Source organism: Octopus bimaculoides, chromosome 5 (assembly GCF_046866305.1).
Source record: "Octopus bimaculoides isolate indiv1 chromosome 5, ASM4686630v1, whole genome shotgun sequence".
NCBI lineage: Eukaryota > Metazoa > Mollusca > Cephalopoda > Octopoda > Octopodidae > Octopus > Octopus bimaculoides.
This window is the reverse complement of record NC_142932.1, coordinates 51,260,754-51,272,825: the sequence shown is the minus strand read 5'-3', so window position 1 is coordinate 51,272,825 and position 12,072 is coordinate 51,260,754. Positions and strand designations below refer to the sequence as shown.

General features: G+C 37.6%; 1 protein-coding gene across 4 annotated transcripts in view; it reads right to left on the bottom strand.

Moving 5' to 3' along the window:
- LOC106877229 (uncharacterized) overlaps positions 1–11,127 on the bottom strand; it is a 104,967-nt gene extending 93,840 nt beyond the window's left edge. For all 4 annotated transcript variants that reach the window (XR_008264118.2, XR_016241886.1, XR_008264117.2 and 1 more), the window contains exon 1: positions 10,488–11,127. The gene's annotated coding sequence lies outside the window, so the exon portion shown is untranslated. The remainder of the gene's footprint in view (positions 1–10,487) is intronic.
- Positions 11,128–12,072: the final 945 nt, after the last annotated feature.

Sequence of the window (12,072 nt, the reverse complement as noted above, 5' to 3'; positions counted from 1 at the left end):
TTTGGTTCGATTTCAATTTCACTTGCCTCAACAGGTCTTCGCAAGTGGAGTTTAGTGTCCAATGAAGGAAAGGTACGCATAAGTGAGCTGGCTACACTCCTGGCAGAGGCCTCAGATTATGGTCTCACTTGGCTTGCTGGGTCTTCTCACACACAACATATTTCCAAAGGTCTCAGTCACAAGTCATTGCCTCGGTGAGGCCTAATGTTCGAAGGCCGTGCTTCACCACCTCATCCCAGGTCTTCCTGGGTCTACTTCTTCCACAGGCTCCCTCAACCGCTAGGGTGTGGCACTTTTTCACACAGCTATCCTCATCCATTCTCACCACATGACCATACCAGCGCAATCGTCTCTCTTGCAGACCACAACTGATGCATCTTAGGTTCAACTTTTCTCTCAAGGTACTTACACTCTGTCGAGTATGCACACTGACATTACACATCTATCGGAGCATACTGGCATCATTCCTTGCGAGCTTACACATGTCCTCAGCAGTCACGGCCCATGTTTCACTGCCATGTAGCATGGCTGTTCATACGCATGCGTCATACAGTCTGCCTTTTACTCTGAGCAAGAGGCCCTTTGTCACCAGCAGAGGTGAGAACTCTCTGAACTTTACCCAGGCTATTCTTATTCTAGCAGCTACACTTTCAGCGCACCCTCTCCTACTACTAACTTGGTCACCCAGATAATAGAAGCTATCAACTACGTCTAGTTTTTCTCCCTGGAATGTGACAGAAGTTGTTCTCTGCACATTTTCAGTGTTTACTGCTCCTGAACATCAGCCACATACAAAAACTAACTTCCTAGTTAGCCGTCCTTTGATATTACTGCACCTCTTATGTGTCCATAGCTTACACTGGGTACATCTTATAGAGTTTCTACCTACACCTTTTCTACAGATCGAACAGGGCCATCTACCTGAAGGGGTTTGTGTTTTGTCTACCTTCCTACTTGTTAGGACTTTGGTTTTAGCTAGGTTGACTCTAAAGCCTTTCGATTCTAGTCCTTGCTTCCACACCTGAAACTTCTCTTCTAGTTCTGATAGTGACTCAGCAATTAGTGCAAGGTCATCAGCATAGAGGAGCTCCCAAGGGCATCCTGTCTTGAATTCGTCTGTTATCGTCTGGAGGACTATGATAAACAGGAGGGGGCTGAGGACTGAACCTTAGTGGACCCCTAACTCTACCTGGAATTCTTCACTGTATTCTTGCCAACCTTTACCTTACTGACAGCGTCTCTGTACATGGCTCACACAGCTCTCACTAACCATTCATCTATCCCTAGTTTCCTCATTGACCACTAGATAAGGGAGTTGGGGACCCTGTCAAAGGCTTTCTCCATGTAAATGAAAGCCAGGTACAGAGGTTTACCTTTGGCTAGGTATTTCTCCTGCAGCTGTCTTACCAGAAATATAGCATCAGTGGTGTTTTTCCCTGGCACGAATCCAAACTGCATCTCATCTAAGCTGACTCTCTCCCTAATTAGTTGGGCTATGACCCTCTCTGTGACTTTCATTACCTGATCCAACAACTTGATACCTCTGTGATTATTTGTATCTAAAGCATCACCTTTACCTTTGTAGCAGTTGACTATGGTGCTGCTAAACCAGTCATTGGGTATGACTCCTTTGTGTATCACCTGGTTAACAATACTGGTGACTAAGCTATAGCTGACACTGCCAGATATTTTGAGCATCTCTGCAGTGATTCCTGATGGACCGGGGGCTTTCCCTGTCTTCATACTCTTAATTGCTTTAAAAACAGTAAGTATACAGTTTGGAGTTGGTGTGGCAACTGTACACGTGCAAAATTTGAGTGAAGTTTGTTCCCAGGGTGCTCAGTGACAAGCTTCTGGTTACCAACTACTTGACAGAGATAGGAATTGAAACTATCCCTTCTCTCCCTACAGTCCATACCTTATGCCCTGTGACTTTTGGTTGTTCCCCATGCTGAAGGAAAACCTCAGGGGCAGTCGTTTTGAAGATGATGGAAGGTGTGAGAAGGGTCCTAGATATCTTCTCTTTAGAGGCATTCTTTAGGGCCTTCACAAAGTAACTGGAGGTCCTATTTTGAAAGAGTTTTGTACTTTGAGATTAATAAATGTCTATCCTGAAAAACTCCGAAAACTTCTGGAATCCTCCTTGTACTATCCTTTCTCCATCATAAATGAAAATGACAATTCAATCTTTTGCATGTCCAGTTGGCCTTTATCTTCAGCTCTATGTATAATCTTAGTTTATTCTTATTCTCTACTAAGAGTTTTCATAAAATCTCTCTTTCTGTCTTTCTCTCTGTTTAATGTATACTTACATATAAACTTTGGTTTATTCCTGTTTAACTCTCACCTACTCAAACTTTCATTCACCTAATTCTTTATGGTTCTGTGAAATTAGAAATGTTCCTCTTACACTCAAGAAGATGAAAATGATTTACACCCCTTCACTACCCTACCATCTGCCTTTTTCCCTCTTTCAATCTTGGTCATTTTAACATTTTACCATTCAGTTGCTGTTAAAGCATAAAAATGTCTTTCAGCCTTTTTTGTTTTTTATCTTTTGCTATTTTCTCTGCATCTTAACAATCCACTGTTTATTATACAACTAGTCTCTGTTTTAAGTAAGTGTTGATTAAAAATTTCTCTGCTAAAGATTTTTCTTTATTTCTGTCTCCCTCTCTGTCTATTTAACATACATCTGCTTATAAACCTTATTTGTTCATAGTTTCTTCTGTAAGTTTCAATGAAATCTTTATTCACTGTGTTACCTTCTTTGATTTATTCCTTTTTAATGTACATCCATTCAAATTTTTTATCAACTTGATTCTTTTGCTTTCTCCCACCCCCATCTCATCCACAATGCATCTACCTGCCCTACTTCTACCACCACTAATTCTGATAAGCCTTTCAAAATATGTTCCATTGGAAACCATTGCCATCTCAGTAGCTTCACTCAGAAAATGCATTTTGAGGTCTCATGTCTCCATACATCTACACTCAGTTGTCCCATTCTTACACACACTCATAATATATATTTTTACTGGCCACTATGTCTCTTTTATTTATCAAAGCATCCCAGACATATGTATTTTTAGCCAATATAAGTTTAAACCAATTTGACAGTGATATTTATCTTAGCATGTGCACCATACTCAGGACTGCAAGCTGAACAGAAAGTCTGCTTTAACAAAACCCTTCTGCCAATTCTGGCACTTTGTCAGTTATGATGACATGGATTCCAGTTGATCTGATCAATGGAACAGCCTGCTCATGAAATTAACATGCAAATGGTTGAGCGTTCCACAAATACACATACCTTTAGAGCAGTTCTCAAGGAGATTCAGCTTTTCACAGAATGTGATAAGGCTGGCTCTGTGTGGACTGGAGCAATGTGAAATAAAGTGTCTTGCTCGTGGACACAATACACCAGTTTTTGAACCCATGACATTACAGCCCTGTGCTAGATACCTTAACCTCACAACTACATGCCTTCAGATTATATCTGAGACAATTGACAGTGATCTCATTAACATGGGCCAGTGATTTTAACAAACATATTGGACAGCATCACAAGGGCTTATCAGGCATACATGGGGATATGGTTATGAAACATGGAATAAAGAGGTTGGGGATCAAGGCTCCTTGAGTTCTATGATGCAAACAACTAAGACATTTGCAATATCAAGTGCAGGATATTGGCAAGTCACCTAATTACCTACCAATTAGGTGAACACAGAAGCTGCATGAACGTTTTCCTCATCAGAAAAAGAGATAGACAGATGGTTGTGACTGTCAAGTCTTTCCTTGGTGGAGGGTGTTAGCAACACCAGAATTAGAAGTAAGAGCTAGACAGACTCTGAGATAAAGACAATTTAGAGAAGGAAAATATATAAGTTGTAGGAGCCTTCAGTTAGTAATAGGTTTGGACCAGTATTGGTTGATGTATATGATGAGATAGAGGAGGAGGGAGAAAGTTATAGCTTAGAAGACAAGAGTTTGTGTGTGGTAACATATTAATGGCAATTTAACTGATCTGTGGCTGAAGCAAGGTTCCAATGGACTTGATGCTGAAACAGCTCTGTAGATAAGAACCATAGGGCTAAGAAAGAAGACTGGAAAAAGGGAGGCAACAAGAAAAGCTTGACATCAAGTATATTTAGCTAGGTGAGAAACCTAAAGAAAGAAGTTTGTCAATATTCTAACGCATGGAGTTCAGAGGCATGAGGTATTCAAGATTACAAAGCAGGAATAGTAGTGATGCATTTACTCCTACCAATGCTGGAGTAAGAGTATAGAGGAGTTATTATGAGAAGTTGCTGAATACAGAGAATGTAGGAGAAAAAGAGGGCCTAGCCCATGTATACTGTAGAGAGGGATGAGTTATTCAAGTTTCCTGTAGTATGGCAGATAGAGAGATTAAAGATGTCAAGACAGAGAAAGTATCAGGACCATCAGAAATAACTGCTGAGATGCTTATGATGCTTATGGTGTAACCACCTACATATTCAGTCAGGAGTTTAAGAAGATGCCATCCCAATGACCTGAGTAACAGTATCAATGCTGGATGCTACAGAGGCAAAGGAGATGCATTAGAGAGAGAGAGAGTTAATTAGAGAAGTATCTAACTGTTAAACTAGGCTATGGAAGTTATGGAAAGTTATCAATTGATAATTGATAAATAACCTAGATGAAGTGCAGTTAGTTTTTGTACCAACTGATGCTATTTTCCTATTAAAGTAAATGCAGAATTACTTAGTCAGGAATAAGCCAACCTGGAAAAGACCTTTAACAAGTTTCAATGAAATATGGAATGGTGGTTTCTGAGGAAGCTAGGATAATATGAATGGTTGTGAGAGCTGTGCAAGCCATTTACAAAAGTGCAGTCAGCAAGCCAAGAGTCAGTAATGCATAAGCTGAATCAGTAGTATACTTGAAGAAGTTCCAGATGTGGAAACAAATTTTAGAGTTAAGAGGCATCAAAGTTAATTTAGTACACACTAAAGTATTAGCCAGCTGGAATAAAGATAGGACCATGCTACCATCAGAGAAATGACCATGCTCAATATGCAGAAAAAAACATAAGTAGAAATTCCATATGGTATACCCACTGCAAATTATGGCTACACATAGCTGCAGTAAGATCACAGACAGGCTAACAGAAAACGTAGACTTCATATGCAGCAGGTGTACAAGGACAGTAATAACTAAGACAGCTCAGGGGAAATAGGTACTTTTAAATGCCCAGAAAGCCCTCAAGAAATAGTTGATAGCTATTGCTATCTAGGTGGTCTAATTAGCAATGGTAGTGATGGCAGAGAAGTTCCAAAAGCATAACAGCTAGTGTAAGAATGGGTTAGAAAATGTTCAGAGATCTATTACCTCTACTAGAAACAAAGGGCTTCTCCCTCAGAGTGAAAAACAGATTGTACAATGTATGTGTCTGTATGTATATAATATGAGTAGATCCCATACCACCTGTCATTATATGAATGGACAAGTAATAGGAAGATGCTGCCTGACTGGCACCCGTACTGGTGGCACGTAAAAAGCACCCACTACACTCTTAGAGTGGTTGGCATTAGGAAGGGCTTCCAGGTGCAGAAACCTTGCCAGATCAGATTGGAGCCTGGTGCAGCCTCCCAGCTTGCCAGTCCTCAGTCAAACCATCCAAATCAGGCAAGCATGGAAAGCAGACATTAAACAATGATGAAAAATATATGTTCTGGATGCATATATACACTCATACACTCATCTCTGTACACTTTCTGCAACTTAGTGTTGGCCTCTAAGCAGGTATCGCCATGATAACTTGCTCCGTCATGGTCAATGCGATGATCATACACTACACACCTTCCTTCTAAGTACTGCTGTAAACAGCAGAAGTGAGCTAGAATGTTAAAACTTAGTGCGCATGCACAACAGAGTTCAAGGTCAATCTGTGCCAAGTGGCTTTACTTTGCATGCTTTAGCTTTGTTACTAAACAGTCTGGATACTTATTGATCAAACCTAGTATATATACAGGCATTCCTACACATGTGTACCCTCCTCACTTTGTTGCTTCATAACTTCCTGAAAAATGGATATTTTTAAACAAAATTTTCTACAAATATGCTTCAGATGGCATAGATTCTAATTATGTGGTGAAAACTTTTTCCAAAGGCGGAGCAAAGAGTTTGGGAAAATTCACACAAGATGGCTTTCTTTACTCACATCTTCCAGAAAAATGGGTAATTTTTAATGAAACTTTCTATAAATATCTTACAGATTGTGTAGATTATGGTTATATCAGAATTTAATATGGAAAACGAAAAAAATTGGTGGGCTCAATGCAATGGTCACATGCTACACACATTCCTTCCAAGCACTGCTGTAAACTGCAGAATTAGAACATTAAAACTTAGTGTGCATGCACAGCAGAATTCAAGATCAAATTTCAAAATGAAATTTGAAATTTTGGAAAAAATGTGATGTGTGTCAGTATGTTTGTGTGTGTGCTCACTATTTAAAAAACTTTTTTTTTTTTTGTCACATCAAATTCTGATACGATCGTAATTTGCATACTCTGAAAAGTATTTGTAGAAAATTTCATCAAAAAATAACCTTTTTCTGGAAGTTATGAGGAAACCAAGCCAACTTGTGTGAATTTTCCCAAAGTTCTCTTTCCACCCACAGAAAAAAAATTTTTTTCACAAGGAATTCCTATATAACTGGGATCTGCACCATCTGAAGCATATTTATAGAAAATTTCATTTAAGAATATCCATTTTCCCAATTTTTTATTTTCCTCTAAGTTATGGTAAAAACAAAGTCGGGGGTGGGGCATACATAGCCACGTCTGCACATTTGTATATAAATACGGATGTGCAAACGTGACTGTAATTGAGTGTTTATGTTTACCCCCGACTACTGCTTGATAATGAGTGTTGAATTTTTGGTACTTTTTGGTAATCTCACCCCCATTAGAAAATTGCCATTAAAAAATTGGGTTATCTCCCCACTAAAAAGTTGAGTTTATGTAACAACAAGAGATTGGATTAAAAGGGTTAGATCCTTTTGATTCAATACTTCAACCATTGTTGACGTTTTGCCTTCTCAATAGACATGGTTTGGTTTGTTATAAAAATGTTATTAGACTCAATAAGATGTTTAATCATTTCAGTTTTCGGAAAGACTTCCGCCTGTCCCCGTCCCCCATTTTCTCCCAAATTTATTTTTCTATCTTTTTTAGCAAAAAAAAAAAAAAACCCCGTTTTCGGATACGGAGGTTATGGAAAATTGCTAAAAATCGGCATTGTTAAATTCCCCCACACCCAAATTCTTCAATATTGACTTTTTTCCCCAGCACTAACCCTAACCCCAAAACCTTAACCCTAACCGTAACTACAGAAATGTTTTGAAATTTTTGTCCGAATCATAATCTTCGTATTTTCCCTGCATATTTTGAAAAAAAAAAAAAATTCTGAAAAAGTGAAAAAATGAAGGAAATGGAGGTGGGTGGTAATAATTTAAAAATGCCGATTTTTGCCAATTTTTCTTTGCAGATTCGTATTTCCCGTAGCAGAAAGTGGTGGAGTTGTGTCGAAAAAAAAAAATTTTTTTTAAAGTGGTTTCAGTGGGACGGGCGGAAGTCTTGTCCAGTTTTCCTTTTTATTTTTCTCCTTTTTCATGTTCATTAATTTTTTCATTTTTATTTTCTATGTTTTATTGAAGGTTAAACAATTTTTTTAGTCGGGGGAGATGACCAAAATTACCGATATTTTTCATAAAACGGGGAAGATAACCCAATTTTTTTTATGGGAATGAGATAACCAAAAAGTACCGGATTTTTTGTTCCCTAAATACCGTAGTCGATCTGTTCGACTAAACACTTCAAGTTGGTGCCCCTCCCAAGCCCGCAATCCAATGACTGAAACACGTAAAACAGAAAAGAGTAATAAAAGAAATGTACATATAAATCAATGCGTCCATACATATGCACGTACATGTATCATTGAAGATAGCAAAAAACTTTACATCAAACTTCAAAATAGTGGAGTGAAACTATTCTTTCGCCTGAAAACATTAACAAGAAGCAGTGGATTGCAAAATTGTGTTGGGTAGTGCTTCTCAAACTATCTGATGTGGCGTACTGGCAGTTTTTTTTTTTTCAGTGTGTCAGGGACTGGTAATATTAGTAATACTAATTTATACCGGAAACAATATATATAATGAATATAATAAAAGTTGACAATTTTTTTTTATCTTATATTTATTTTGTAAACAAATAATACAATATTACATAAGCATTTTATAAGCATTCTGTAATGTTTCTTTTCTGGAAACTCACCGCGTATCGGCAGCTGATGGCTCGTGGACCACCACTTTGAGTAGGACTGGTGTCGGGCATCTAATGAAATGCTTGCGGCTTTTATGTTCTCAATTCAAATTCCTCCAATATCAACTTCAACTTTCCTACTTTTGGGGTTGATATAATAAAATCGAGGGATCTTTGTGATTTGACGGGCAACACTTGTTTTCTTAACGAAACAGTTTCAAACTTGGGACACTGGTAGAATGTGTCATACAAAACAACTTTTCCTCTTAGCCTTCTTAACAAAAAATTGTACATCGCAAGTTATTTCATGTTAAAGTTGTCGTATTTCTGTAATTTCAACCAATCACTGACGTCTATTCAGCTGAATACAGTCAGTGCTGGCCGGTCATAAAAATGTTATTCCCTTTGACATATTTAATCCGGTTTAATCGTAATTTATACGCATATATTGTTTATATAATAAATTACGCTGTGCGTATCTGTGTGTGTAACAATTTTAGAGTTCGGGTTCTAGAGTTAGGGTTAGTTTTAGGGTTACGGTTAGGGTTATGATTATTTTTGCCATAACCCCAACCCTAACTCTAAAACCCGAACCCTAACCCTAAACTAGAGTTTGATTTGAAGAAGATTTGGCTGCTATTTCTAGGAAATGAAGTACTTGGTGGAGGTGCATTAATAATTCTGCCAGCACCAATAACAAGTGCAGGCAACATTCAAGTATTTTGATGGCTTTTTCCCTTTGTTTACGAACAGTCTAGTTAATCGGAAATGTCAGAACTAACAGGGATTAATACCATATACACCGTCACAGCACTAACTCTCTTCAACTGAATAGACGTCAGTGATTAGTTGAAATTATCGAAATAAGACAATTTTTAATGTGAAATAACTTCGAATACAAACATTTTTATCTGTTCTATACCACAAAATATACAAGTATACGAAGTTTGAAAGTGTTTCGGTACCAAAAACACTACATAAAAAAATGTTGCCCGTCAAACCCCAAAGATCCAAATCGAGTACCACTGATTTAATAGCTATGTAAAGACCTTTTAAATTTTTCTCCAACCATTCAAAGTGTTATTTCCTTATAAATAAGTTCTATAAGAAAAAAAAAAGGGATCCTGTTCAAAACGGGGGCACCAGTTTTCATTAATGTTTTATGTAGTGTTTTGGGTACCGAAAGACTTTCAAACTTCGTATACTTATATATTTTGTGTTATAGAACAGAAAAAAATTTTTGTATTCGAATTTATTTCATGTAAAAAATTGTCTTATTTCGATAATTTCAACCAATCACTGACAAGTATTCAACTGTTTATACTTGCTCCTTTGGAAGTTTAAGCGTATTTAATCTCCATTTATAATTTCGCTAACATCTGCCTGAACTGTATGAAAGGTTTATTAGCTACTACCCAACCCTAACCCTACTGCCAATATGCTTCAGCCATCGTTTGTTTACATAGTCAGCACTTAATAATATCCGGCTGAATGGACGTCAGTCATTGGTTGAAATTACAGAAATACGACAACTTTAACATGAAATAACTTGCGATGTAGGTTTTTTTGTTAAGAAGACTAAGAGAAAAAGATGTTTTATATGACACATTCTACCAGTATCCCAAGTTTCAAAGTGTTTCGTTAAGAAAATACTGGTGCCCCCGTTTTGAACAAGATCCAAGAAAAGAAAATGAATACGATTTTCGTCATCAGCATACAAAATTGCATTAGAAATACATTTTAAAAAATATTCTGATGAAAATTGTAAATACTTCAAGTGGCTAGGAGAATTTTAACGAGATCCCTATATAAAACAAACTAGACGCGAATGGAATTGTAATAGAAAATTCACAAAATGCGTGAATGAAAAGCATTCTAGCCATGACTACCCGTATTTTTAGCAGCTTCAGGGACTATATAACTTAGTTCGAGCTTTGAGCTTGATTGGAATCAGACTGCAATTTCTAACGTATAGGTCCCTCCCATAAACATGGAAAAGCTCCCTAGTGAGTAAAAAAAAAAAATCTAAGATTGAGATAGTCATTAAAATATTATATTAAACATGAACTTTCATATATCTGTTATAATTATTGTATATTAATACCTGCCATGCAACAAGCAAAAAAAAATGTGAATACAATAAGAACTAGGAAGATATAATATGTATAAACTCACTGATTGGTTGTAGCAAAATACAAAGGAGTGGGTCAGCTTGTGAAAGCAATTCAAACGCTTATTATTTCTATTTAAAAAAATCCAATCCGTCTGTTGTCTCACCCTCCCTCACTCTCTCTATAGCTTCATCTAAAAGGTTTTTATTGGAGTATAATACATATGTCTACGATACATATATAATACAAAACCACATTTTTTTCTTTCTTTTTTCTTTTTTTGTCTTTTGTACTCGATATGTATTATACACATACGCATTATATATGTAGTGAAATTTGTATTTTAAAATCCAAATCCAAAACCGAAGAAAACACAAACATGAGCGAAGAAAGAAAAAAGGAGAAAAAGAGGAAGAAAGAAAGAAAAGATATCAATTCAACACCAATTGCTTCCATTGGTCGCACACCATAAAGTTCAACAGAACTTACTGAAGCATGTCGACATGCACGCGGCATAAACCACGGCCGATGGCTAAGGTGTTGGAACAGCCAAGCTCCCTCGCAGGTATCACTTCACACCTCGGTTAGACGAGCTGCCAGTGATGACAAGAACGTCGCCGTTAGAGGCTCAAACGGAAGAAATGGTTCACTGACAAGTCTCGATACTTATAGTGTGTGTGTATGTGTGCGTGCGCGCGCGTATGCGTCCCATATACAAACTGATTTAACCACTTTAATAGTCTGTAATGCTGGTAAGCAATGACAGACTGAGAATGATTCTCCTTATATAATAATACTCCTTATACATAAGGAGAAAAGAAACCAGAAACTAACAAGAAGGAAAACGAATACAAATACACTTAAATGTTTTCGATTTTAAATCTTTTTGTAGACTCCATTAAAAATTAGTGAGTTCCTGAAAATAAATTTCACCTTCAACCTTATCTCTGACTTGTTTCAGTCATTGGACTGCTGCTGTAATGGTGCACTGCCTCGAATGGTTTTAGCCAAAGAGATCGACTCTAATATTTGTATTTTTCAAAGTCTGGTATTTATTCTATCAGTCTCTTTTACCAAAGTGCTAACTTACGGGGATGTAAACAACACAACACTAGTTGTCCAGTTGTGTGCTTGAGTGTGGAACAAACACAAGCACAAAGACTCTTTCTTTCCCTCTCTCTTTCGCGCACACACACACACACACACGAGGGGCTGTCACACAGTTTCTAGTTATCAATTTCACTCACAAGGCTCTGGTTGGTCAGGGGCCAGTGGCAGACTGAGCCATCAGTCAATTAGGCACTGCCCAAGGGCCCAGAGCTCTGACGGGCCTGCACTCTACATGTTAACTTCACTGATATCAATGCTAAGAGGCCTAGTAGACAGTTATGCCTGAGGGCTCTTAATACTCTCAGTCTGCCCCTGCCTGGCGCTATATCAGAAGACATTTATTCCAAGGTGTCATGCAGTAGGCCTCAACCTGAAACCACATAGTTGCAAAGTGAGCTTCTTAACCACACAGCCATGCCTTGACCTTGTTAACTTTTTAAAACTAATTTCAAAATGTCCTCCGTCTCAGACCAGCAATTTTTACATTGAAAAAAAATTATGCCATACAGTTTCTTAGCAGTCCTACAAGAACACAAAGG